The sequence below is a fragment of the Dipodomys spectabilis genome, unplaced genomic scaffold, assembly GCF_019054845.1.
Source record: "Dipodomys spectabilis isolate Male_0828 unplaced genomic scaffold, ASM1905484v1 ptg000014l, whole genome shotgun sequence".
Classification (NCBI taxonomy): Eukaryota; Metazoa; Chordata; class Mammalia; order Rodentia; family Heteromyidae; genus Dipodomys; species Dipodomys spectabilis.
The window spans coordinates 532,442-555,686 of NW_024870691.1; the positions used below are offsets into that span (position 1 = coordinate 532,442).

Here is a 23,245-nt window from a genome sequence, read left to right on the forward strand (position 1 = left end):
GCTTTAGCTGAAAAGCTCAAGGACAGCACCCAGGCCTAGATTTCAATTCTTCCAACTTCCAAGAAAAGAAAGAAAGAAACCTGAAGTGGCGTACTGAGAATGTGTCTTATGGGTAGAGTGTTTTGCATGTATGAATCCCTGGGTTTGATTCCTTAGTACCGCATCACTAGAAAAACGCCTGAAGTGGCTGTGTGGCTCAAGTGGTAGAATGCTATCCTTGTACAGGAGAAACTCAAGTACTGTGCTCAGGTTCTGAGTTCAAGCTCGAAGACAAGTGAATGAACACACATACATGTACACACACACACTCACACACACACAAACACACACACACACACACACACACACACACACACACACACACTGATGCCAGAAGTGAAGCTGTGACACCAAATGGTAAAGCACTGAGCTTCTGTTCTGAGCTCATGGTAAGCACCCAGGTCCTGTGTTCAACCCTGAAACACAGCCACCCAGGGCCCAACTAGAGATCAAAGGTTTCAAAATCTGATGAGCTTCACCAGCCCTAGATGACAGGAAGCATTGTGATATTACACATGTGCTTAGATTTAGCAAGCTTCCAGAAACCTAGGGAGGCACCATTGCCAATAATGAGTCATTTCATTAGGTTCAGCTACCTAGTTGTCTGCAAGAAGGACCCTTGAATTAATTGTAGCAGGTTATTTTAAAACTAGAACATAGTCTAACAAAGACAGGATAAGTGCAGGGAACTTGGCCTATCATGGGAGGTGGCACAAATAAAGACTTCCTGTCAAAACAGCACTGGAGAGAGAGATAGCTTGGGGGTACAAAGAGGCCTTTTTCTCCTGGCCTTCAGAGCCAGCCCACACTCCTCCTCACTAATTGGCCTCGATGGAGTTTTTTGTTACACAGCAGTACAGGAGTGAGGGCTTTTGTCTGCCTGTTCCAACAATGAGGCAGACTTCCTCCAGCAGTCCCTGGTGAGGAGAAAACCTCAGGATAAAATGGGAACAGCAAAGGGAGCCCCGGAACACGAACTGTCTTGAAAGCACTTTCTGTGTTATGAAATCATTCTATTCAAAGCAAATTTCCTAGCTGGATGCCTTTCATCATAGGGACTCTGGACCTTCACTGATAGAAATATATGCATACATACATGGGGACACATAGAGTTACTGGCTTTTTTTTTTTGGCTGTTGCGGGGGTTGTACTATGAGCCTAGGCACTGTCCCTGAGCTACTTTTGCTCAAAGATAGTGTTCTGCCCTTGAGCCATAGCCCCACTCATGGAGATTTTGTATTCCTGTGGTCCCTCAGAAATGAGAATGTGGTGGACTTTCCTGTCCTGGCTGAATTCAAACCGGCATTCCCTAGCTCCTGAAGAGCTAGGATTACAGGCAGGATCTGCTGACACCTGAGTTTCTTTCTTCTCATACTTTTCTTTCATCGTGACAATCTGAAATCTTCACAGTGTCATTCTAATGGTTTGCATTTCAAAGTAAACTACCCAGGTCTGTAGTTCAAATGCCCTGACTGCCACCTACAAATGGCGGGAGATCTTGAGAAAATCATTCCTATCTATAGGAATGCTTACTGTAATGTGATAAAAGTAACTATTAAATTTGCAGTTATTTCATGATTCTCTTATAGAATACCACACAATAACTATTGGATTATGTCTTCCATTCTAGCACAATGGTATGATTCTCCTAATTAAGGAATAGTGACTACTTTTACATTAATGCTTTAATAAGTATTCAACCATGATACTTCATTAAGTGGAAGCATAATTCAATAACTAATAATTCATAATATATATAATTTGATATCCTTACATTGTCTCTCTCTCTCATATATATAGCAAACTACACATCTGTCTGTCTGTCTATCTATCTATCTATTTATCTGTCTGTCTGTCTATCTATCTATCTATCTATCTATCTATCTATCTATCTATCTATCTATCTATCTATCTATCTATCTATCTACCTGTCTATCTATCTATGTATCCACCAATGCTATTGCTTCATTGAAGGTCCTCAGAACTGACTGGCAGCTCAGTTTGCCAAAGGCTTTTGTTTTACAACTGACCCATTCATGAATTGGGCATTGTGGGCTGTGAGTTCAAGTCCCAGCATGGCCAAAAGTTTATATGTGGAGTCAGAAGCCAATTTTGACACATTTATTTCCCTTCTTGGTGAAAGTCCTGGGTCTCAATATGATGTCTAATCCATATGCAAATAAATCCATGTGATAAGATGTAATAAATGAAATAAATGTTATATATGTAATAATATTAAATAAAATAAATAAAAATAAATAAGGGTAACAAATGTCATATGGAGTAAACCCATGTACGTAAATAGATCTCATGTATGAATATTATTTTTAACAATGCTGGGGCTTGAATTCCGTCCCTGGAAACTGGTCTGAAATTCTTGTCTTCCACCACGGTGAGTTTCCCCTTCCCCACAGTGCCAGAGAGTTAATCATACCCTGAATTGAAATCCCAGGCCTGCCAGAAAAATGGTGCAAATTCCATGCCTGGGTCTTAATTTTTTTTGACCAGAATCATGCACTGTCATGAAAGCACTCTCTGTTCTATGACATCATTCTATTCAAAGCAAATATCTTAGTTGTTTTCCTTTCTTCATAACGACTGTATGTTCACCGATAGAAATACATGCATACATACATAGACACATGGAGTTACTGGCTCTTTTTTATTTTTGGTGCAGGTCCTGAGACTTGAACTATGAGCCTGGACATTGTGCCTGAGATCCTTTTACACAAGGTAGCACTTTATTGTGCCTTAATCCATGACACATCATTAAATTGAGGCATAATTTAATACCTAATACCTAGTAATTTAACAATAATTTAATACCTAATAATTATTAGTAATATATTACATGTAATTTAATAATATACAGACATCTCACATTCTATCAATATATTTATATGTTTAAATATACAGTGGAATACATATATATATATATACATATACATCTCTCTCTAAATATATATATATATATATATATATATATATTTATTTGCAGCAATGTACAAATCTACCTATTTGTATATTGGCCACTCCTGGGGCTAGAACTCAGGTCCTGGGAACTGCCTGGCAGTGAATTTGTTTGAGACTGCTGTGCTTACAATGACACCTTGATTAATTGGGCATTCCATGCCCTGAGTTCAAATCCCAGCAGTGCCAAAGTCAATAGGTGAGTAAGAAGCCAATATTGTCCTGTTTTCCTTTGTGTGGAAATATTGTGTCCTAGGTACAATATGTAATATCTATGCAAATACATATATATGATACACATTATACATGTATATAAATATTATTTTTGCCTTTTCTGGGGCTGGAATTCACACCCTGGGAAATGCTCCTGAATTTTTTTCTTCCAGGAGGTTAGCTTCCACTTCACCCAGAGCAAAATAGAGTTAACCATTCCCTGAGTTCAAATCCCAGGTCTGGCAGATAAAATGGCCCAAATTCCTAGCCAGGACCTTAACTTTATTGGTGGTGGAGGCATGGGGCTTGAATTCAGGTCATCACAACTCTGCCTCAGCCTTGATTACCCTAGGCTGGGGTGCAGCTTTTACACCCACAGATGATCCAGGGATCCTAGGACCAGGGTTCAACTCCCAGCTTTGGCAAAAATAACAAACCAACCAAGATGGAAGAGGAAAAACCAGAAAGTTTTACACAACAGTTTTACCTTTGTTTCCTTAGCACTGTGACCATCCTGGGTCTTAATGACTCAGCTTGAAAATTGTACGAGACCTTGCATGGCCGAAGGCTGGTGGGCTGTCAGTGAAGCCTGAGCCCAACCCAGAAACCTAGGCCCTGAGTTCGATCCTGGGACTGCCATCTACAGAGCTGAAGATCCTAGAGAACTCGTTCCTATCTATAGGAACAATAATAGAATGTTTGTCATGTACTAATTAAATTACTAATTAGCTAGTCATTCTAGTATAAGATTGTATGAAATAAATATAGGTCATTGATTAATTTAATTAATACTTTATTGTTTCCTACCGTGATTAATTAATAGAGGCATAATTTTAGACTAAATAATTGGTAGTAATAAAATATATAAAAATAAGATATGGACATCACTCTTTATATAGAATTATACATTAGAATCTACATAAATGTCTATCTGTCTCTGTATAAATTTATTTATAGATACATATACATATGTAAATACACACACACACACACACACACACACACACACACACACACACACTTGAATCTACACATCTATCTGTTTATATATTGACCACTCCTAGGGCTTGAACTCAGGTCTTCAAATTTGCCCTACATCTTCATTTGAATCAGACTGGTGTGCTAACATTGACCCATTCATGAAGTGGGCCTTCTAGGCCCGAAGTTCAAATCACAGAACTGCCCAAAACTTAATCCTGGTGGAAGAAGCCAATTGTCCCACTTGTTTTCCTTATCAGTGAAAGTGCTGGGTCTAAGGAATGATGTATAATACATAAGCAAATCTGTGTCCTATGCAATAGGATGTAAAAAATGTTATACATGTAATCATACTCTCTAAAATATATAATAAATAAATAAAACACAAAATAAAATGAATAACTACACTAACTGCCATATGCAGTAAGCATGTGTATGTAAATATAAATCATGTATTTAAAATGTATACGAATATTATTTTTGGAGTGCTAGGGCTTGAATTCAGCCCCTGGGATCAAGCCTGAATTTCTTGTCTTCCAGCTCGGTGAGCTTCCCCTTCCCCCACATTGCTGCAGATTGACCAAAACCCTGAGTTCAAATCCCAGGCCTGGCAGAAAAATGGCCTGAATTCCAAGCCAAGGAGCTTCATAATTTTTAAAATATTTTTAATGTATGTCTGTATCTGTCTGTCTGTCTGTGTGTGTATATTTTTATTTTGTCAAGGAGAGGGCTTGAACTCAGGGCATGGCAATTCTGCCTCAGCTTTGATCACTCTACACTGGGTTGCAGCCACTGGACACACAGCCGAACCTGGGTCCCCAAAGGCTGACAAGAAAGAGAAAAAAAAAACCACCCGGCAAGGTGATCATCCTGGGACTTAATGACACAGCTGAAAAGTGTTTGTAACCTGGCATTGCTGAAGTCTGATGGTCTTCCAGGGAAGCCATAGGCCAACACGGCAAAATAGGCTCTGTGTTCAAAGCCCAGTCCTGACCCCTACCAATGGAGGGAGATCCTAAGAGTCTCGTTCCTATTCACAGGAATACCGATGGAAATTAATGTCAAGGTTGAATTTGTTGTTCCTGAATGATACTACTATAAATTTAGAGACTGATTTTAGGAGGCTGATGGATTTTAATGAATATTTTTTGACACATTAAGAGAATACAATTAATTATATGGATACAATAGTTTAGGGACAGTGGTTAATTTAATTAATAATTCATTAAGTATGAAAACAATAATATTAATTACATGGAGGCATAATAAATACCCCAAAATTGGTAGGAATGTAGCCTATATAACTAAATAATGTATCGACATCTTTGGCACTCTATAAATATCTATATCTATTTGTGTACTACCTTCTGCATGTCAGTCTGTTCTTATTTTGTCAACCCTTGGGGTTTAATCTCAGGTGCTGGGAACTGCTTGTCAGCTCCATGTGCCACAGGGTGGTGTGCTGACACTCACCCATTCATGAATTGGGCTTTGTGGCTGTGAGTTTAGATGCTAGCACTCACAAAAATTGAATTGTGCAGTAAGAAGCCCATGGTGACACATTTTCCTTTTCTGTAAAAGTCCTGGGTGTCAGGTATGAAGTTTCATACATAGGCATACCTATATCCTATGTAATAAATGCTGTAAATATTCCATGCATAATAGCAGTCAATAAAATAAATTGCAAATGAATAAAACAAAAAAATAAAATGAATAACTACACTAAGCACAATTTGGAGTCAACATACGGGGCAGGATATCAGGGACTGGGGACCGCCTGGCAGCTGATTTGGCTAGAGGCTGCTGTGCTGGCAGTAACCCATTCATGAAATGAGCCTTTTAGGCCGTGAGTTTAGATTCCAGCACTGCCAAAAATGTAATCTTGGAGTGAGAAGCCGAGTGTGACACATGATTTCCTTTTCTGTGAAAGTGCTCAGTGTTAGGTAGGATGTTTAATTTGTGTGCAAATTTATAAGCTATGTAATAGGATGTAATAAAGATAAAAATGTCATAGGTGGAAGAATTGTCACTATGATAAACATTGAATTAGTAGTGAATCATTCTAGGATAAAATTAGACACAATAAGTATAGGAAGTACATTAAGTTTAATTAATATTTTATTAAGCATTAACAGAATAAAAATTACATGGAGACATAATTAAATACCTAATAGTTGGTAGTAACACATGATGCATAATTCAATAATATATAGACATCTGTCTCATTCTATGAAATATTAATTATATGTATGGATATATGTACATATATGATAAACAATACTGATATTGAGTAATTATTAATTGATGCTTTATTAATTGTTAACTGAGACACATCATTAAATGGAGATATAATTTAATACCTAAGAATTGGTACTAATATTATCTATAATTTAATAATATGCAGACATCTCTCTTTTTGTGTCTACAATATTTATATACAGAAATCTCTATCTATTTATACCTTGTTCACTCCTGGGGCTCGGTGGTTCAGTGCTCACCTAGTAATCATGAAGCCCTGTGTTCAATTCCTCAGTGCCACATAAATAGAAAGACAGGAAGTTCTGCTGTCTTTCAATCAATTGAAATTGAGTGCTAGCCTTGAGCACAAATGCTTAGGGAGAGTTTATAAGCTCTTACTCAAGCCCCAGGACTGCCACCAAAAAAGGGTAGGATGTTCTAACTGCAATTATAGAAGGACATAACTTCAAATACCTCATTACAGAGCAAGCTAGGTGTGTGGTGCTTACAGCTGCCACCTAACCTGACTTAGGCACATGTAAACCACTGCAACCCAGCTCCATGGGTTACACATGTCATCCTGGCTTATGCCCGTCATCTTAGCTGCTCGGGGTGTTTAAACCCCAGTCCTGGCAGGATGTCTATGAGACTCTTCAAAATATGGCTCCAAGTCATAGAGCTCTAGCCTTGAGCAAATATCATTAGAACAGTATCCCCATGCTTTCAGTTCAAGCCCCATGTCTACCTCCCCCAAGTAAAAAACCACCCCATTAAACCATTAGATGTGAACTTGTATGGTTTGTGAAATTTTCCTTAAACAACGGTGATATTGATGAAAGCACCCTAATTTTAATGACAGTTGTGGAACAGAGCTATGTGCTGAGTCTTCACAGGGTGCAGTGTGCTGAGTCCTGCATTGGGTGCTAAGTGTTTCACAAGATGCTGTGTGTTGAGTCCTGCAAAGAGTGACATGTACTGTGTCCTTCACAGGGTGCATTCTTACATCGTGCCCTTGTAAGGGATCCACAACTGAGATGATTATGCAGACAAGAATATTGAGGCTCAGATATGCTGCCATGGCAAGTACAAAATTATGTATTACTGAAGACTAGTGAGTTGTCTTCTGCGGACAAATGTTTTCTTTTTTTCTGTCATGAACCTTGAACTCGGTTCTAGGTGCTGACCCTTACCTCTAGGGCTCATGGCTAGCACTTCACCACTTGGAACCATGGACCCCCTTGCAGCAGAAGCCAAGCCCAAGGGGTCAGTAGCTAGTCTGTCATCCCGCCTTCTCAGGAACCTCAAATCTGAAGATCTGGGTTCCAAAATATCCCAGACACAAAAGGTCCCATGAGACTATTATCTCCAATTCACCACTAAGAACTTGAAGTGGAAGCAGGGTGCTTTCTTCATTCTGGTAATCCTAGCTACTCAGGTGAATGAGATCTGAGGATCAAGGTTCAAATCAAGCCTGGGCAGGAAAGTCTTTGAGACACTTAGCTCCAATGAACCACCAGAAAACCTGAAGTGGTAGAGCACAAGACTTGAGCTGAAGACCTCAAGGAAAGCACCCAGGCCCAGACTTCAACTCCTACAACTGACAACAACAACAACAAAAGACAGAAAACACTAACAACCTGAGGTAGAGGCCTGGGAAAGTGCATTAGGGATAGAGGGTTTTGCATCTATGAAACCATAGGCTTGATTTCTCAGGACCATATCATTAGGAAAAACCCTGAAGTGGCTCTGTGGCTCCAGTGGGAGAAGGCTATCCTTCTACAAGAGAAACTAGGTACAGTGCTCAGGTCCTGAGTTCAAGCTCCAGGACACATGTATGTGTGTGCGTGCACACCCACCCACACCCCCCTACCCCCCCCCACACAAACACACACACTCACAAACCAGAAGTGATGTTGTTACACAAAATGGAAAAGCACTGGGCTTCTGCACTGTACTCCTGCTCAGCACAAAGGCATTGTGATCAAAACCTAGCCACCCAGGGCCCAACAAGGAGAGGTCAAAGGTTTCAAAACCTGATGAGCTTCACCAGCCCTAGATGACAGGAAGCTTTGTGATATCCAACATGTACTTGGATTTCCCAAACCTAGGAGAGGCATCATAGGCCCATCATTGCTCCAATGAAACATTTCATCAGATTCAGTGCCCTAGTTGTCTGCCAGAAGTACTCCTGAATTATATTGAGCACTTTATCTGAACACAAAAACATAGTCTCACAAAAGCAGGATAAGTGCACATAACTTTATCTGCCATGGAAAGTGGCACAAATGAAAACTTGTTGTTAAAACAGAGCACTGGGGAGAGAGATAGCTTGGGGTACAAAGAGACCCTTTTCTCCTGACCTTCAGAGCACGCCCACATTCATCCTCACTAACTGGCTCAGGTGGAATTGTTTGTTACCAAGCTGTACAGGAGTGAGGTCTTTTGTCTGCCTGTCCACACAATGTGAGAGACTTCTTCCAGCAGCCCTGGGATACAGAGAAACCCTCAGGTTACCCTGGGAACAGTGATAAGTTCCCTGGAACATGCACTGTCTTGAAAGAAGTCTCTGTGTTATGAAATTATTGTATTGAATAGAAATTTCCTAACTTGGTGCCATTCATCATAGCTATTCTATAGCTTCACCTATAGGAATACATCCATACATAGACAATGACATGGAAGTACAGGCTCTTTTTGAGGGGGCAGGTCCTGAGGTTGAACTATGAGCCTAGGCATTGTCCCTGAGCTCCTTTTGCTCAAGGGTAGTACATGAAGCTTGAGTCATAGCCTCAATTCTGGGTTTTTTGGGATCTCTTAGAAGTAACAGTGTCATAGACTTTCCTACACAGCTGGATTCAAGCTAAGATTCTCTCCATCTCAGCATCCTAAGGAGGTGGGATTACAATCAGCAGCTAGTGACATCTTCTTTCCTTTCTTATTCATTTTTTAATCTGGACAATCTGACTTCTTAGCAGGGTCATTCCAATGGTTTGAATTTATAAGTAAACTACCCAATGTTTATTATAGTTGCTTTCTCTCCTCATCTTCTTCTCTGGTCACAGGTTTGAGGCCAAACGTGAGAAATGAGTGCCATAGTATTTTGGAGCAAATATCCACAGGATATGCCAATTCTGTCACTTAGAATTGAGCTAGAATTTACTGTCTCAGGATGAGAGGACCGAAATCTGGAGTGATCCTCATACTGTCTGCATTGCTCCTTTTGCCTATAAAATGATCTAATCATTATGAGTGTTTTGTGTCTCCAACTTTAAGTATCTAGAACACACTAGAAGCATCTTCCTGTTTCTGTTTTTCTGTAGTACCTCTCAAGATTTAGACTAAGGATTTGTGTGAAGCAGCTCCTCTGCGAATCCCTGAGAAAAGCCACTTGAAGCCTCTTCAGGAGATCGCCATTCAAAGCCAGCTGAGCAGGAAACTCGGTGAGACTCTTATCTACAATAAACCACCAGTGAACCAGAAGTGGAGCAGTGGCCCAGAGGGTAGAGTTCCAGCTTTGAGAGAGAAAGCTGAGCAGGACATATAAGCCAGACCATGCAGGAAAGCCTGGGAGTTGATTATGTCCAATTAACCACCAGATAGCTCTTCAATTACTTTCTGTTGGCATGTTGCATGGGCCTAGGTGAGAAGTCTTGCCCCTGTTATCTGATGATACAGGTAACTGGGACCTGAGATCCTAGGACCCATGGGTCCTACAGAAGAGAAGTATTTTTTAGACATCATATCAGCAAAATTTGGGAATAATTACTGGAATGCTTCAAAAATATGGAGAAAAACAGTTTGGGACCAGCGAGTTAAAACAATATACAGAGCAGCAGAATAAAATCCCATGTAGATTAGAGGAAAACAACACTCATTTTTTGCTATGTGATTTCAGAAGGCCATGTACAATTAGAAGGTATCACAAGTTTGTACCTAAAATATTGCACTGATACATTTTATATTCTGATATATATTCTAAACCTAATTATTTATATTCTAATTGTATTGATTGGAATAAGTATCAATTTATTTGTCAAATTATCAATTAATTCTAGTAACTTTCATAGTGTGAAATATAAAATCATCACATAAAAATGTAAAATATATAACTATATATAATACAATGAAAAGGCTCATGTTTTGCATTGTTCTGTTGTGGTTAGGGTATCAAAGGCAACTCTGTTTTAAAGTATTATTCCATTATCTCTACCTCAGTGTTTAGTAGAGTTAAACCTAAAGATTTACCATTTGTAGATTTCCAGCCTGGATGCAAGAGGAAACACTGTGATTAAAACATTAGCAATTTAGGGAGGTTGAGCTTTTCTTCATGTGTCTATTGGCCATTCTTCTTTGTTCTTCAGAGAAGTTTCTCTTTAAGTCTTTAGCCCACTTATTTATTGGGCAGTTGTTTCTTTGAGTATTTGTTGTTGGGGATTTAATTTTTTGAGTTCCAAGTATATTTTAGATATGAGACCCTTGTCTGTTGTATGGCTAGTGAAGATCTTCTCACAATCCGTGGGCTTTCTATAGATCTTGCTAGCTATGTCCTTTGCCATGTGGAAGCTCTGCAATTTCATGCAATCCCATTTGTCAAACCTTTCTTTGATTTGTTGTGTTTCCGGGTCTCTATTCAGAAAATTTCGACATGAGCCAAGGAGACCTAGGGTTTCTCCTATTCTATCCTGTAATGTTTTCAGAGTGTCTGCTTTGACTCCGAAGTCTTTGATCCATTTGGAGTTGATTCTGGTGTAGGGTGATAATGCAAATCAAGACAACATTGAGATACTACCTCACCCCAGTTAGAATGGCAAAAATGAAGAACTGTAATAACAACAGATGCTGGAGGGGATGTGGACAGAAGGGAATCTTACTGCATTGTTGGTGGGAGTGTAAACTTGTTCAAGCACTTTGGAAAGCAGTACTGAGGTTCTCAAAAAACTTCACACACAGCTCCCCTATGACCCAGCAATCTCACTTTGGGGCATTTACCCAAATGTTTACAAACAAGACCACACTATAGCTATCAGCACATCTATGTTCATTGCAGAATTATTTACCATAGCTAAGATCTGGAACCAATCCAGATGCCCCTCAGTAGATGAATAGATCAAGAATATGTGGTATATATACACAATGGAATTCTATGCCTCCATCAGAAATAATGGCATTGCCCAATTTTTTAGGAAATGGAAAGACTTGGAAAAAATTATATTAAGTGAAGTAAGCCAGGCCCAATGAAACCTAGGTCCCATGGTTTCTCTTATTTGCAATATCTAGTATATGTATGAGTCAAGCAGAAAAGGTCAGATAATGTGATGTTAGGAAAATGAATCCTAAGATATGTATTTAAATGGTTTTTTCTTTCATGCATTTGTTTCTAATGCACTTATAAGATTATCTTTTTGTTGCTTTGTATGTCCCTCCCCCACATTATAACCCCTGCTTTCACTATATTTGATGTCGGTATAATTTGTGAAGTAGAAGGGGAAAAACAAGTCGTTTAAGGATACTGGTGGACCCGTGCAACAATGAGAAGTACAAGTTGTCATGTCCAAAACGAACTTTACAACTTCGGTGGGGGGGAGGATTGGTTGGGGGTCGGGGGGAGGCTGGGAAGGGATGTGAAGGGTAAACAAAGAAGGAGGTTGCAATGCTTAATAAGAAATGTACTCATTATCTTGCCCATGTAATGTAACCCCTCTGTACATTTTGTTCACAATAAAAATAATAATAGAAATAAAAATAATAAAAAAAATTACCAATTTAAGGCCTAATAATGAAGAGAAATATATGGACTTCTCTTGCAACTATGAAAATATTTGGTGATAAAATGGCAGTAGTGTAAGTTCCTGCCTGTTTGGAAGGTAGACAGGCCAAGACATTAGGTAATCATGAATATGAACATTTTTTCACTTTCTTGGCTTTAGCTACTTTTGAAATGGTAGGTATCATAAACAATCATATTTTGATAAAATGCCTTCTAGTATGAACAGTTCTGGCTGAACTGTTCATCTCTCTATGATCCCTTGTAACTAAGATTAGTTTTGTTCCACTAATACAATCTATGCTGTCAGAGTAAGATATTCTAGTTGGTCTGTTCCTACATGGAAGAAGGGTAAAGGGTCAGGTAGACATTTGTGCCAGTAAGACCTCATTTGGGAAAATCTCAGCTGCATATGTTTAGAAGTAGCTCTTAAACAAGGCTTACTTTGAATCCATTGGCTCCACAGAGCTAACACAGTTGGATAAATAAGTACTTGAAAAAGCCGTCTCATTTGGACTTAGCTATTAATACTTGAAAGTATGATCAAATTCTAAATGAAAAGGATTTAAAATAGTCATTGACAAAAAAATTGCAAATGTGAGCAATCAACTGAACAACATTTTTTTTCAACTATTAACAGAATTTTAGGGAAATAAGATTAATAGCATTTTTAGGAACAATAAAGTTTCCTTGTTACAAATAGGCACCTAAGCATATAAGCCTTTATAAATATTTCATCATTAACTACTAAAATTTGCAGGATACTACATTCTTCAGCAGCTTGTATACCAAAATTACAACAATACAGAGATTAACATGGCACTTGTACAAGGATGATATGAAAATTTGTCAAGTATTCAAAATTTTTCATTCTTCAGATGCAAGAAATGAAAAACAGCTATTAAAAAGTTGATTACAAAATTACAAGTGAAACAATACACCTAATTCATATAATTAAAAGTTACTTTGACATCAGTGTATTAAATTTTCACCTTAGAAAGGCCTTTACATAGCATAACCTTTACACAACTTTTGAAATTAGACAACATTGTCGTTTTATCCCAAAGAAATATAATACTAAAAGGACCTAGGGGAAAAAAAAAAGGAATCTTAAACTGTTTCTGTATGGAATGCAATCTGAAAGGACACATTAATGAACCTATGTGTTATAAAACAATGTAGAATTCAATGTATTATATCTAGGAGAGAATAAAAGAGATTATGGACACTATACAAACATAGAATATAGAATATTTTAAAATATACTTTTTCAGACAAACAATGGAAATATCTTTAGTTTCTATACTACTCATTTCAACAGATAAGTTAAAATTATTTCCGATCAACAAAATCACAAACTCTGCATAAATCATTATAGATGTATACAAAAACTCTTGGATACATTTTGACATCAAAGGCAGACAATTCACTTTGAAGAACTCCACAGAATCCGTGAATTGTTACTATAAGATATTGTTGTTATTTGGATTGTGAAAATATGTTGTATTGACAAAAAGGAATTAATGACATTTTTGAAATTTAAGAAAATTAACCGAATCATTAGGATTTAGGAGAACAATTTGTACAGCCTTCCACAACTTCAAAGAGGTAGTGATACATACTTATCCTTTTGGTAATATCAAATGCAGTTTCTTCCAAGTGGTTCTTCAGACCTGGTTTGACATATTGGTTCAACAGTTCCAGTGTATTTTTGCTATCTCAATTACCAGCAGCAAGATGCAAGGGGGTCAAGAAGCCTTTAGTTTGGGCATTGGTATCTGCATCATGAAGAAGAAAGAAGCCACTCTGGTATTATTACACGTACATGCACTGTGCAGGGGTGTCCAGCCATCTACAGTTATTGCATGTGCCCCTTGAGCCACCAACTCACGGACAATGTCTAAGTGTCCACTGTAGGCTTCCCGATGAAGAGGGGTATACTCATCGTCATCCCTAGTATTCACATGAGTAGCCTTTTTGGAAAGTATTCTCTGCACTGTAGTAAGCTGGTTATTTTCAGCAGCCCAAAGAAGAAATTTGCTTGGATCCTTCTCCATTTTTTTTCTTGCAATTTTTACCATTCCTCATATTTTCATCTTGTTCCTCATCTTCATCAGAATTGCCTAACCAGATACATTGAGTACCAGTGGAAATGAGGTGTCCATGTATTTCCCTAATAGTTCATGTTGGTTGACCTGGTCAGAAATATCTGGTGAATTCTCTGTGTATGTTTTTTCACCATGATTTATTTTCTTTTTCCATTTTTACTATTCGAAATTATTCTAACTGGAGATCAGGGAATAAATGGAGAGCAGAGGAAAGATGTTCCTCCATATTCAAAGTACAGACTGAAAATGAGGACCAGTGGTGTCTTCATGTGCAACTTATTCTAGGAATGAGAAAATGTGAAATAATGCCTCCTATATAAATGATTTGGGAAATGGCAGTGCAGAAAGTGAAATGATGCAACCCAAAATATAAAACAATATAAATTAGGATAATTATGGAGCAATCATATTATCTATGAGAGCCATGAAAGACAGAGATGAGCTATCCACAAAATCCATGCCTCTGATCAATTTATAGAACAAGCAGAATTTTTTTTTAAAAAAAGATGGAAATAGAATTTATGTATTTACTTGAAATTAGTAAATACCTTTTTAATAGCCTACATAAGAATCTAAATCCTTGATAGCACTAGTAACAGATCTGACTGAAATCAGTTGAATCACACTTTTCCTGTACAATGAAGGAATAGGTACAGGCTAGGAAAGCAGCTAGAAAAGGCAGGCTGATTGTATCTGTGAGAAAACTTTGTGGAAACTGGTATTGAGGATTACTTACTGGTGACCCATTTGCACTGGAAGCATGATTCTGACCTCTTGCTTGCTGATTCTGAACTATTGCTTTGATCATTATATTCTCCAAAAAGAAAAAGTCAGAATTGATAACAAAGGACTACTAATACAGTTTGACTTTTCATTAAGCATATTCAATCATCAAAATCACACGAAGACAATAGACAGGCTTATTTTTTTTAGATGAAAACAAGTGTCTTTAAAAAAACAAGGAATTTAAGTAGTCTTCCAAAGGACTTCCATTTTACTTACTGCATTATACATTTTTCCTAATGTTGAGTAACAATAAATAATGGATCTATTAGAAAGCTCTTAAAGCTCATCTGTTCAATAGTGAGTTCTCTTACACTATATTATGGAATTTTTTTGTATGGTCTTAGGAAGAAATTTACATTACTAACTTGAATTTGTGACAGGACAATATCATGAATGTACATCTTTCTTCTATACTCTCAGTTTTACATAATTATCTAAATATGTGCATTAAATAAGTATAGAGGAAAAAGTAGAAGCCACACTGGTGGATCATGGCTTTAATCCTAGCTAATCAGAAAGAAGAAATCTGAGAATTGTGGTTTGAAACCAGACCAAGAAAAAAAAGTCCATTAGATTTTGATTTGAAAGTAACCAGCAAAAGCTAGAAATGGAGCTATGGTACAAGGAGTGAAATGCTAGCCTTCAGAAAATTAAAACAAAAAAATAACAAATTCTGGGACAGAGCCAGGCCCTGACTTCAAGCTCTAGTATTAGCATCAAACTAACTAATTAATTAATTAATTTAAAATAAATTAAGTGGCCACATGTGGAGAAAATGCTCAGGGATAACACCCAGGCTCTTATTTCAAAAACTACAATCTACCGAAAAAATCTATTTAAATAATACCTGTGTAAATAGAGTATTTTCATCACCCAAATGCACATCCATGCTCAGTTACTTTTGCAAGGTAACTCTGTTATGTCTGGAGTACCACATAACATTATCACTTAAGTAGAAAGCATTGCAACATGGGTTCACTCTATCGCTCTAATGGATTTTTCTCCACACAAATACTCAAATCTTACAATTATTCCAATTCTTTGAAGTCATAGCTTTTTTCTTTAACATCCATAATATTAAAGTTTGAATTTAGTGTCTTGTGTCTCCTAAATGGGTGTTCTTACCAGTTTATCATGCCCCCAGCCCTAAATTATCCAGATTAATTTTCAGATAGAATCTGGCTTCCTACTTGTGTATGATCATTGGCTCAGTCCACTTGATGTTATTCTGCCTGGAATTTAGAATAACAGGTGTCTGGCATTGTGTACAGATCTTTATGTCCAGTCTGGGCTTTAACCACTATCCTCACAACAGTAGACTCCCATATAGTCAGGTTTTTCATAAGCTTATCATAGCTGATTTTTTTAAATAAATCTTTGCATTTCCTGCAGGTTCTTGAGTACTGAATTAATTTGTGTTTTCTTTGGGTTCGTTTGTTTCATTTGAATATATGTATTCAGTGGTTCCTCATTTTTCCTTTGGTTTCTTTCACTCAAGTTCTTACCTAAAGTGCTGAGAAATCAATTCTTCTTTCTCAAGATAGTCCAGGTGAACTTTATTTATTCCAAAGCAATTTCAGTAATATTTAAACATCTTCATATCTAGGAATGGTATACAAATGCTAATCACTGAGAAGGGTCTTTTTATTTTCACAGCAGTCTTTGGCATTCACAGACTCATCATGAATTATACAAATATAATAAAACTCAGATGCTTGCCAGGAGGAGAAAAACCTATTACTAATTGTTTGACAGAGGCTTCCCTTCTCATGAATGAAATACGCTGCTTGATGCCGGATTTCACAGAATCATATTGCTAGGGAGAGCCTAAAAAATCAGCTAACACTACAGAGTTGAGGGAGATTACTTGACTTCCTGAATAATTTACTTTTATGTCAAATAAAAGCAGGCTTCCAAAAAGAGAGTAGACTTTAGAGAAACATGATGAGTTGCATGTAAATTGGTGCTTAGTTGACTTTGTTAATTGGTGGACTAATACAGGGAAATAAAGTACAGCAAGGTAAAAAAATAAAGAACTCTGCATTGAAATAATCATTTCTGTGTGTGTGTGCATGCACACATGTGCATGTACACACACGTATGTCCATTACTCATGCATGCATTATTCATTGCTGATGCTTGATAGTGTCTAGACACTATCCCAAAGCTTCTGTGGTCAAGGAGAGTGGTCTACCACTTAAGCCACTACTCCACTTATGGTTTTTTGGAGATAATCACATGTATTGTCATGATTGGACTGGCTTTGAACAGTGGTCTTCAGATCTCAGCCTCCCGAGTAGCTAGCTAAGCTGATTCAGTCTCTGAGTAGCTTGTTAAAATGCTGCCTGTACTCTATGCTTCATTGCTGTTTTATACTTTTCCTGAGGTAATCACAAGTCTAAGTCATGTATGTCTAATTGTTTAAAAATATTTACTGCTTGGCACCAGGGCTCCCAACTGTACTCTTAACTACTTAGGAGGCTTGAGAACAGAACCCAGGCCACATTTTAGTGGACTTCCTTAATCTATACCTGGGTGCATTGGATCATTTCCACCATCTTGCACTATCTAGAGACTAAAACTGGAAGGACTGCAGGATCAAGGCCAGCCATGGTAGATAGTGCAACTCTGATGCCTTTGATGATGGGAAGGCTAAAAGGACAGATCAGGTGCATGTTCTTGTGGAAAGGGAACCCCTACCCTAAAATTAACAACTGATATGATGCCAGCCTAGCAAGAACAATACAAGAAGTTGAAATCCCCACCAAAATAAGTATATACCTTAACATCCAAAAACATAGTAGAATCTGTTCTTTGCTCTAATATAATCTTTATCTGATTATCATATGATGTGACAGAATAGTTTCTTCGTTAAACTTATGATATATTTAAAAGGACCTAGAAAATTCTTCCTTACTTCTTAAGTGCAAATGAATGGCAAATTGCCTCATTTCTTACATATTTGACTACCACTAAAAATTCGTCTAATGATTATTATAGTAATACATTCTGATTTATTACTTTACTGTGTAACAGTTTTTAAACTTTTTGCTTCTCTGTTGAAGTTTAAGTATTTAAATTATATCATCAAAATATATTCCTTGTGTACTTGGGGCAGTTCTTTACCACGTTTTTAACCAATGGCTTCTAAGAATTTTTTTTTTATTGTTAAAATATTGTACAGAGGGGTTACAATTACATGGGCAAGACAATGAGTACATTTCTATCAAGCATTGTTGCCTCCTCCTTTGTTTCCACTTCCCATCCGTTCCCATCCCCTCCTCTTCCCCCCCACCCAATCCTCCGCCCCTCCACAGCCAAAGTTGTAAAGTTTGTTTTTCGACATAACCTCTTGTACATCTCATTGTTGCAATGGGCCACCTGTCTCCCTATTTAAATTATTTGTTTTTTCCCTTCCCCTCCAAAAATTATACTAACAGCAAATACAGTGAAAGCAGGGGTTATACCGTGGGGGAGGGACATATAAAACAACAAAGAAATAATGTTATAAATATGTTGGAAATAATCGCATGAAAGAAAAAAATTTTGAATACTTATCTTGGGGTTCATTTCACCTAACATCAACTTATCTGACCTCTCCTACTTGACTCAGACAAATACTAGTTATTGCAAATAAGGGAAACCATGGAACCTATGTTTCTTTTGGCCTGGCTTACTTAACTCAATATAATTTTTTCAAGTGTTTCCATTTCCTAAAAAATGGGGCAATGTCATTTTTTCTGATGGAGGCAGAGCATTCCATCTAAGAATTCTTAATTGGTATATTCTTTGGTTTATTTTTAATTTCAATTTAATTTTATTGTAAAGGTAATTTACATAGGGGTTACATTTTCATAAGTAAGATAATGAGTACATTCCTTATGGAAGGAACATTGTTATCCCCTCCATCTATTTTTTTGTACACTCATACAACTACTGATGCTTTTGCAATTGCTATTGATCAATGGGCACTTTTTCTTTCTTTGTTCATGCATTTTTATTATAAAATTGATATACAGAAGGTTTACATTTACTTGTCACCTAAAGAGTACACTTCATTTTATTTTCTAAATTTCAAATTTTGAACTTAATTATTTATTTTCTTTTGTTTCATTAGGGTAATTCTTTTTTCAGAGCTGTAGGATTAGTTAATTTAATTGCATGATTTTCACACATGTAAATTAATCAGACACATATATTTTGCTTTTAAAATATTTAACATGTGAATATATGAAATTATTTTCTTAATTTTATATGGTTGGTGAATTTAAATAAATTTATTTTCTTATAGTTCTAAACATATTTTTCCAGGTAACAAATACTAACTGTATTTTCAAGAAACACATACTTTATTAAGAAAGGCTTCATTACCTGGTCACTTTTTGAAAATTTACTTTCTTGTACTTGAATTTAAAAAAGTTTGAGCTGGGCATGGTGATTTGTGGCTTCATTTTCTAGCTATAGGAGGAATTGCAAATAGGTTTGTAATTCAGGAGAGCCTGGGAAACTATGAGACCTTATTCTAAAAATATCCATAGTGAAATGATTAGAGATATAGCCATCAATAGCAAGATATGGAGCATGCACCTGGATATCATATTCTAAATCTTGAGTTAAAACACCAGTAACCTCAATCTTTTGTCAAAATAAAACGATACATGTTTCAAAATGTTTATTATTTAAAACATGTTTGCAAAGGTTCTCATGTGTTCTATTTCTTAATTTTCAATTTACTTAACCTATAAGAATCCAAGTGTATTGTCTTTTATTTCTCCTAAACTTTTATATAGTATGAGCAATATTATTATTTCATATATTAACTTTCTTTTACTATTTGTGATAAATTCCTCGGTTTAATATAATAATATCAATATTCTAAATGTGTGTACGTGGTGTGTGTGTGTGTGTGTGTGTGTGTGTGTGTGGTTGTGTGTATGTGTGTGTGTGCTTTGTGTGTACTTTGTAATGTTGGGGGGTCAGATCCATGGTTTCACATATGCTAGGCCAAGGTTTTTGCACTGCACTATACTGTCTAGTTGTAATGTAGTGTTTTAAATTATGACTTTTAAATTTTCATTACTAGTGATTTTTCAAAATTATATATGATAAAATGTGATCCATATACTATCCACGTTAGCAAATTTTATTGTTATTTAGAATATTTCTACTGCCTTTCCACTTTCAAACCCTTGTGTTTGTTATTGATAAATGTTTTACTTTGCTTCTTTTCTCTCTTCATTTTTCCATTAGACTTTACTTATTCTTTCTCTTATTTCTTTGGAAAATAATTATCATATTCCTATTACAATTTCTTTACATTGTAAGAGGTCTATACAATGCTTTATTTTCTATTTTATTTTTCCAATCTTCTCTGACTCTCAGCTCACACTATTAGGTGGATTAAAAAGAAAAGTGTTTCAGGACAGTTGATTATTTTCCTGCTTCTCATCTCTGTAGTCTTTCTGTCTTTTGAAACAAAATACTAATGGCATACAGCTCCTCTATGGTCCATCATTCTGTCCCCTCTCACTCTCCTCTGTAGTACAGCTCTCAAGTCGTTAGCATTCAGGTATATTATGCTGTAGTGTTATCTAAATTTTAACTCATTCCTAAATTAATTTTAGTGGCTTCAAGCATTCTCTAAAGACATTTTTCTATATATAATCTCTGAGGCCTTTTGTTTTCACAAGGTGCAAAATATGAGTGACTATCAAACATCTAGATAACTGTGTTAGTGGATATTGGTCCACCTGCTCAATAAACTCACATGTAAGTTCAAGGAATACAGATCATTCAGAACAATCTTGTAAAATGGTGTAACGAGACCTCATACTAGATTTGAATCTTATTACCATGTTTAGTAGTGAGGACAAAATAGCTCTACTATAAGAACAGACACCCAGAAGAATGTAACAGATTTATTAAAAATAAATTCTTAGTTTTATGGTCAAAAGATTTTTAAAAGGATGCCATGAACTTTATCAAATAAAAATAGAATTTTAAATAGGTGTATTGGCACTATTGCTTCTCTAGATTTAAAGAATGATCTTGGACTACTACCTTAAACCTTATACAAAAATTTAAAATAAAAAATGATTATCAAACTAAATGTGAGATATAAAAACTAATAATACGTAAATGTAAAAATTCATGACATTGGATCAGTAAAGTTTTCTAAACATTTGAAATGGAAAACATTAGTGGCTAAAGAAAAGCAAGAATAAATGGGTTAATATCAACTAATGACCTTTCATAATTCTATGAAAAAAGTGAAGACATATCCAACAGATAGAGGGCACATATTTGTTAATGCTACAATGTTAATTCGACATTGATCCTGAGTCTTAACTACTTTTATATCTTCTAATTACATATAAATTTTTTCCTGAACAGGTTATTTCTTTAAAGAACATATGTAAATTAATGGTCAATAAGAAGAGCAAATGAATTAAACTCCTCTTTAGTATCTAAGAAAAAATAAAAATAAAACTCATTTCTATGACCATAATATAAAAAGATGACAGAAAATATAGTAATGCATTTGCGGAGAAATTGATATACTCTAGATAGCAGAATGATTTGTATAATACTGCAATCAATTTTGCAAGCAAGTTTTCAAATCTTCTAAAGGTCAAAGAGAATTGTATATGATCCAGCCATTACACTTCTATGTATTAGTAAAGAAAAGTAAAAAACTTATTTGGACAGGGAATGTAGTTCATTGACAGTGCAATTGAATAGTATGTGTGAGAATCTGGAAATAATCCCAAAACAAATTTTGAAAAGACACACTATAAAGGATATATGGAGGACAAATTCCTCTAACTTAATTTTGTATCTATTTTAATGTCTATTCTAAAATTTACAGCATTTCTTTTTTTATTTTATTTTATTTTTATTATTGTGAATATACTGTACAGAGGGGTTACAATTACATGGGCAAGATAATGAGTACATTTCCTATCAAGCATTGTAGCCTCTTACATTTTTTACCCTTCACATCCCTTCTCAGCCTCCCCCCACACCCCACCCAATCCTTCCCCCCCACCAAAGTTGTAAAGTTCCTTTTCGACTTGACAACTTGTACTTCTTATTGCTGCAACGGGTTCACCTGTATCCTTATTTAAACGACTCGTTTTTCCCCTTCCCCTCCACAAATTATACCATCAAATACAGTGAAAGCAGGGGTTATACTGTGGGGGAGGGACATACAAAGCAACAAAGCAACAATCCTATAAATACGTTACAAACAAATGCATGAAGAAAACATTTAATACATATCTTATGGTTCAATAAAATTTACAGTATTTCTATTTGAAGAAATGCAAGTTTGTGAAAATTAGTCTTGGAAAACCTCTGATTGTACCATTCACTTCCAAAGCACTAAAATGTATACAATAAAAGGAGATAAATATATTACATGTGAATTTCATGTCCGCAAATATATATATATATATATATATATATATACATATATATATAGTTAAAAATAATTCACACAAATTGCAGAATACCTAAAAAGATGTTTTTGTTGTTGGCTAAAAATTCTTTGTAAACTACAGTTTTTAAAACAAAGATGTGATTCTGTTTATTTTGTTTATTTTGGTAATTTTTTGAGTTTATACAGAGATAACTCAATCAAAAAGTGGATCTGATAACTGGAATATCTAGGAATTATGCATCACTTATAAGTAATTGATAACTTTTTCTGGAAGAAACTTTTAGCAAATGACAGAAGACCTAAATCTATGCATGTACATTTTACGAAAGCCATGTTACTTGCTCAATCCAATTGCTTTCCTCTTCTTTGCTAGAAAAAAACTATTCACAAGATAAGAGCCAATAGCAGTGAAAAGAAACAAAATACACTATCATCTTGATTTATTTGTGAAAATAACAAATGAAATAAAACAATTCCACTTAAGGAACTCCATTATCAGTATCTATGAAGATGTTCCTGAATGCCAAGATCCATTGAATTTTTGGAATTTTAATTTCTACTAACATATGAAACTCGAACAAGAAAACAAATATAGTCTTAGAGCATAACAGCCTTGGAATAATTTTCTTAATTGTTTTGAAATTACAAAAGAATTGATACCATTAAAATGATCCTTTCCTATGGAAATATTTAAAAATGTTTATCTCT

General features: G+C 36.0%; 1 pseudogene; it reads left to right on the forward strand.

Moving 5' to 3' along the window:
• The first annotated feature begins 12,970 nt into the window (after positions 1–12,970).
• LOC122095324 lies at positions 12,971–13,070 on the forward strand (annotated as a pseudogene).
• The last annotated feature ends 10,175 nt before the right edge of the window (positions 13,071–23,245 follow it).